Here is a 7,430-nt window from a genome sequence, read left to right on the forward strand (position 1 = left end):
CAGATTATTTTCTTAGATTTCACAAAACCTGTAATTGTACACCATTTATACAGAGAAGTGTGCAAATATTGTATTACATATAAGTTTTTATAATCTCTACCTAAATGTGGATACCTTGGAATTCAACTATTATCTCTCAAGAGAAATTCAACATGACAATGTTCAGTAAAACATAAGAAAACATATATTTTATAAGGTGACTTATTCAATCAAATGTACTTAAAACAAACACACACACAAAACAACGAGTAAACACTGAAATTGCTGACAGAATAATTAATTTGATTCATTTTGCACAGCATACAGGAGATATTAAAAATTCCCTTAATGTGTTGTAGGATCAAACTTTTGGATTGTTTTTATTTATCCATTTTATATATATTTAATATGATTATTGCAATTTGACTATGTGTTCCCTCATTAACCACTCTCTAAGAAACTTGAAGGCAGGTATGTTTGAGATGCCTCTTCCTAAGCCCCAGCTCCTTGAATTATAGTATGAACATAAAGTTAAGTGAAAAGCTTTCATGAAACTAGTGAATATAAACAATACATGCAATGCTAACAGTTCAGAAGCTATTAATAACAATATACAGGTTAAGTTAGGTTGTTGATTTTATTGCTGATGTACACAATCTACAATTGAATAAACTTCAAATATATACAAAATTAGTTTAGTAGAGGGGCTGGGGTTGTGGCTAAGTGGTACAGTGCTTATCTGGCATGTGTGAGGCACTGTGTTCATTACCCAGAACCACATTAAAAAAAAAAAAAAAAACTAGATAAACAAAATAAGTGTATAAAATACTAGTTAAGTAGAAAGCAAAAGTCCAAAAAGGGTGAAAATCCCTTTGTTATCCCTTTGTTTTTAAAGATACACATGATTTTGAGACTCCAAAATTTAAGTTAATAGTGACTTTTTCATCCCTAAATAATACCTCCCCCTTGTTTTTACTGGAATAGATTTAATTGAATTTGGTGTACTTTAAGCAAGAATAATTTGTATTGTTTTTTTTTTCATTTTTCTTTACTTACTAAATTTATGAAATTTTCCACCAATATTTTCACAGACATGCAAGTGGAGCATATATGTACCTGGATTTATTTCTTAAAATATTTTTAAAAATATGCAATGTAATCTTATTTTAGCTTATTTTAATAAGTACTTCCCTTATCTTTTGCCACTCAACCTTGCTTACTTTGTGTCTTTTCAATTGTCTTTTATGGGTGTAATTGTTTTTGTTTATTCTTTGCAAATATGAATGTTTTTTAGGGAAAAAAAGCATTAAAAACCATATCCTTTAGGGAATCATGTTTCATCAGTCTGTCTATCTCATTTAAAGGACAAACTTTCCTTTGATCTTTTTCTTACTGCTTATATGTTATGGGAAGGTTTTGGTTAATGTTGTTTTGCAATTTGCATTTTATTTTTGGATTTCATTTTTTCTTATTATACTTGTTGTCACTGTAATTCTTGGTAGATTAGACCAACTGCCATAGTTTTTACATTTTAGTTTCTTATCAGTTCCTGAGAGAAACTCATTGGTAAAACATTTTCAAATGATGGTAATGTTTTATAAAATATAACTCAAATACATCTGAAAAGAAATATATTGACTCTATTTTAATATCATAATCACCATATTGTTTATATTTAGAAGCCATATGTAATATTGTAATCATCTAAAATTCTGTACAGAAACATTTTTATTCTTTGCATAGAAATTTAAATGTTTCCATCTTTTGTCTAGAACTATTAATTTCCTGAATTTGATGTTATTTCTAAAGTACCATAATGTTGATTTTACCATCTGAAAACCAAATATACCAATAAAACACAGTGACATAATGATGGAGTCTTAAATACAGACATTGCTCAAAAAATAATTAAAACCACCACATACATTTCATTAGGAAATTCAGAATAAGGCAAACTCAAGTTCTTTCTTGAGTGAGCAGTACCCATAGAAGCTGTAAATGGGTAATAGTGAGTGTAATTCATTCCACTATTGTCATGTATGCAAAAAATAAATAAATAAATAAATAAATAAATAAATAAATAAGACATACAACTGGTTCCTATACTTGACAGTTAAACTAGAGAAAGGCTAAATTTCCCATTAGCCTTATAAGCAAGACCAGCACATTTTTAAAACAGATAAAAAGATGAAATAAGTTTTCATAAATGGAAAATAATGAGAATGTTTCCTTAATTTTTCTTCTCAATGGCATAGACTGATCATTAACATAAAGCTTCTCTGCAATTTTATTTTCCATAACACCAAAGAAGCTCCAGAATACACTCCTCCCTATAAACATTCTCCATCATGTAAAAGACATTTTATATTTGATTTAATGTTCCAACCAAACTCTTTAAAATTGCTCTATGGAAGGAACTAAGCAACAGATATTATCATGCTATGTTAAGACTCTTTAAGAAAAAATCATGCTACATTAAGAATATAATTCTTATCATTTTCATCCTTTCACTAAGTCAGTATGTGTACTTACGGTAAGGTGAGGGATTTTTTAATAGGTTTTTATAGGCAGCATATTGCTGGGTCTTGCTTTTTAATCCATTTAGCCAGACTCTTTAAGTGGTGAATTAAGATAATTTGCTTTCTGAATTATTATTGAAAGGTTTTGGCATTTGGCATTTGTTTCTAATTTTCTTCTAGATATTTTGAATATTTTTATCTATTTCTTCCACTCTTACTCAGCTTTGTTGTTTAATAGTTTACTTCACTGATAATGTTTTTTTCTTTCTCATTTGTGTAGCAACTATTCTAGTAAGATTTATACTTTCAAATGCTATCACTTGAATAGTTATCTAGCTTGTACTTCTGGACATAGAATTCCCTTATGCATATTTTGTAAAACTGGTTTGGTTGTCATGAATTCCCTGTGTTTTTGCTTATGTTGAAAGGTCTTTATTTCTTTTTCTATCCTTGCTGAGTGTGGAAGTATTGATTGGCAGTTACTTTCCTTTAGGACTTGAAACACATCATTTCCTACCTTCCTTGCCTGTAAGATTTCTGCTGAGAATTCTTTCTCTTTTTATCTAATTTAACTAAGCACTGTTCAGATTTACAAATTGTTCCTTTGTTTTATATGTTTGACAGTTTGATCATGGTATGTTGCTGTTGTTATCTTTTCTCCTCATGTCTCTTTGAGGATCTACAGACTGACTATATCTGGGTATTCATGTATTTCCCAAGATCAGGGAGTTTTTGCTTTTATTTTATTGAGTAATTTTTCAATGCACTTTACCTTAGTTTCTCCCCTTCAGGTGTGCCAATGATGTGGCTGTTTGATCTTTTAGTGATGTCCCAAAGATCTTCTTTCTTTCTATTTTTTTTTGTTTGAATGTGATATTTCAAAAACAATCTGTCTTCAAGTTCTGATGTGTTTTATTCTCCTTGACCTTTACTGATGTTGATGCTTTCAACAGAAATTTTCACCTGACTTTTTGAGAGCTTTACTTCTAAGATCTTTTATTGGTCCTACTTCAAAAGCTGTCTGTTGATTTTCTTATTCATATCCTTAATTGTCTTCCTAATTTCTTTTAACAGTTTATTTTTACTCTTCTGGATCTCACTGAGTTTTTAAAAAATTAATTTTTCATTCTTTATCAGACATTTAATTTCATTCACTCATATGTATATATTTGGTATAATGTACAAAAAAGCTATGATCTTTAGTTTATATATATATATATATATATATATATATATATATATATATACACACACACACACACACACACACACACACACAAGGTACACACACACAGAGATTTGCCCTTCTGTTTGATTGTACATCTCTTCCACTTTTATGGTATGGTCTTCTTAGCTAGTGTTTTTCTCCTAAATGTGTATCTTGGGCTATTGGTTTGTTATTCAGTGTTGAATTTATTTAAAGACGAGTGCCATTGTGTCTTTTCCCAGGCACTTTGTGAAGAGACCCTGGGGTAGGGATCTTATCACTCCCTTTTTGGCACTTACACCTGGTCTTGTCAGCACTGCATCAGACAAGTTTCACAGCAGGGTAGCAAACAATGCAAGGGACCCATGTTGTTGTGGTGGCAGCACAAGTTATGTTATTTCTCTCAGCTGCTACAGTGAACATGAAAGGTTAGGAACAGGATCTCAGACAGCACAAGCTGTTGGGGTGGAACATCAATATGTTGGGGTGTAGCATCAATTGGGTACATTTCTTCCCCCAATTGTTCAGATGTAGTGCTCACCAGAGATTAAGTCAGAGAGGGTTATGGTTATGTAATTCTTCTCAGCTGAGATGTTCAAAGAAGCAAGCAGGAGCAGAATATGGCCAGTGCTTGGTAGAATTTCTTGCAGGGTATTCTTGTTCTAGTAACTATGAAGTAATAAAAGCTATATACATCATGATCTTTGACTTCTTAGTCTTCATAATTTTATTGTATTTTATTTTAATTTTTTTTGTGGTGCTGGGGATTTAACCCAGTGCTCTGTGCATGAAAGGCAGGCACTCTACCAACTGAACTGTATCCCCAGCCCAAGTCTTCATAATTTTATTAAGCAAATAAATAATATATAAGTTCCCTGAGAATATTGATTGTGCATTATATATTCCAAATTATTTTTAAATATTTTGGTGTCTATGTGGTTAAAGTACTAATAATTTATGTATTACTAGTGGGAATGAAAAATAGTGCAAGTTGCATGAAAAATAGTTTGACATATACTCAAACAGAATTACTATGTGATCCATCAATTCCACTCCTAAGTACAAATCCAAAATAATTGAAAAGAAATTATTATAAAATGTAAATACATGTTCACAACAATGATATTCACAATTACTAAAGTATGGAAACAACTCAAATGCCTGTCAACTAATACATGAATAAATAAAATATGGTAAAATGTGAATAAATTACTTATGCATACTATAGCATTGATGAGTTTTGAGAACATGATGCTAAATGTAAAATGACACACTCAAAAGGAAACATATATTGTGACTATTTTTATATAAAATATCCCGAAGATTTAAATACACCAATCACAACACAGATAAGGGGTGTCAGAAAATGGTGGAAATGAGAATGGGAAATAACTACTCAGTGCGTATGTTTTTCCATTTGGGTGATGAAAATTTCCAAAGCTAGTAGTGAGTGGCTATGTAAATTTGTGACCACACTTAATGCCACTGAAGTTTACAATTTAAATTATTAAAATTATAAATCATGTGTATTTAACTCCTCAAAAAAATAACTGTGGATATACACATAAAGGGTTAGAGAGTAGGAACCAACTGGATAAATACATTTTCAAGAAAAATAGAAGCTGCAGTACTTTATTTCATGAAGTATTAGAACTTCTAATATTTTCAGGGGAAAATTGATAACAAATAAGAAGAAAAGATATATCATACAATAAGGAATGTTGGGGTCTTTGATTATCTCTATATTGGAAGTTCTAATATAAACTCTTTAAAATTTTATTGTTAAAAGGACATTGTTAACTGCTAAATTTCAAACATTTGTTGTCATCAATTGATAATGTTTTACTAGTTTTCTTTTTAAGGCTGTGGACATAATGTATTATTATATAATTGATTTTCAAATTTTGAACAAGGTTTGGAAATATGGAATAAATTATACTAGGTTATGATGCATACTTTTTTCTGTCCATGATTTCATTCAGTTTCCTAATATTTTGTTAATAATTTTACTTAAACATAAAGGTATATATTTATAATTTATACTGTTTTGTTTCATTTCCATACATTAGAGTAGTAATAATGCCCTCATGAAATGAGTTGGGAAATAGTCTTTCTTCTTTTATTTTCTGCAAGTAATTGTAGAAAAAGAGTGCTGGGCCTCCCTAAAATGTTTGTTATAGCTGTCCAATGAAATCATCATGTCCTGAAGATTCCATTCTTGGAAAATTTTAGTTGTGAATTCAATATCGTTGGAGGTAAAAGGACAATTCAGATTACATATTTTATCTTGATTTTGTTATGGTAATGTGCTTTGTAAAGAATTGGTCTATTTCCTACATGCTGTCCAATGTATCAATACAATTATTTATTATCCTTTAAATGCTTGTAGGATCCTTAATCATGATTCCTTTTATGTACAAATGTAACTTCTTTAATTTCTTTTATTACATCAGCCCTACTCAATATGTACTCTCTGCTGTGTCCAGTATCAGCACTGCTTTGAGAGAATATACTAAACTTTATTAAAAGCAATCACTTCAGAACAAATCCATGTACTAATAAACCTCAGGAAAAGATTATTTATTGAAAATGTTCTGCAGAGTTTCTCTAATACAATTATAAAATTTTAATGTTTAATTGGTTGCATAATTATTGATTAAAGATAAGAAAATGTCAATTACACTATATAGAGTTGAAAAGGGGAAAAGAGAAAAATGGGCAAAAAAAGAAAGAGAAATGTTAAGAGAGAAAAATAATAAAAAAAGAAGATAAAAAGAAGGAAAAATTGGGGAGGATTTGTGAGATGAACTTGTAATGATAGAGGAAAAAGATAAATCAAAGGAGCAAATATAAACTTTCCACTAGGGAAGCAAAAATAGAATTATTCCTGTTAATGTCTTGAAATATTAGATGATAAACAGTCAATTAGGTCAAGGGCTGCAATACTGAAAAATATATTGAATAATAGGGAAACATCTATTTAATAAAATATAATATCTCTAAGATCAAAATTGACATTAGAACTTTTTTTTAATAGGGAACCCTTCTCAAATTTGCATGTCATTCTTACGCAGGAGCCATGCTAATCTTCTTTGTATCATTTCAGTTTTAGAACATGTGCTGCCAAAGCAAGAACTAAAGCTATTTTTGATATTCTATGCTGAGGTAAGAAGTTTCTTATTAAGTCCTCCTAATTTAGATTTTATCAGGATTTGGGACCTTTAGATGATGCCCACCAATCCTTGGCTTTACCTCTGTTTCCCTAGATGTTGAGGTAGTAATCATACCAGCTCAACTCTCATACAATTATAGAACGCCCAAATCTTTGGTGTGTCCATATACATCCTAACTTTCTGATGGGTCAGAGAGGATTATCCCTAAATGTCTGTGACTTAGCAGTCAATGTAGTGTTTTAATATTGCATGTACTCATCAAGTAAATCTTCAAATATCCAATGCCATTGAATTCAGTGGGGGCTCCCTCCAGTAAGATGTAGCATCTAAACAGCGGTATTGTGGTCTAATTGATGTGATATTGGGTGGCCTGAGGGTGTGTATGGCAGCTGCCCCCTCTGTAGTGCAGAGGTTAAGGTCATTTGGCTTATTTCTGAGCACAGGGGATGGTGACTGGTGGCTGGGATGCTCCTCTGTAAGCCTCTTTGTGTGTGATTGAAGTTCTCTTATGTCTGCTTGGGATTATCCTCAGGAAATGCTTTCTGTGTGTCC

At 31.0% G+C, this 7,430-nt stretch overlaps 1 non-coding gene across 1 annotated transcript; it reads right to left on the reverse strand.

Moving 5' to 3' along the window:
- Positions 1-6,734: 6,734 nt before the first annotated feature.
- LOC114092339 (U6 spliceosomal RNA) lies at positions 6,735-6,837 on the reverse strand. Its single transcript, XR_003582685.1, has one exon. It is a non-coding gene; the product is annotated as a U6 spliceosomal RNA (small nuclear RNA).
- Positions 6,838-7,430: the final 593 nt, after the last annotated feature.

This window comes from Marmota flaviventris, chromosome X (genome assembly GCF_047511675.1).
Source record: "Marmota flaviventris isolate mMarFla1 chromosome X, mMarFla1.hap1, whole genome shotgun sequence".
NCBI classification, from domain to species: Eukaryota; Metazoa; Chordata; class Mammalia; order Rodentia; family Sciuridae; genus Marmota; species Marmota flaviventris.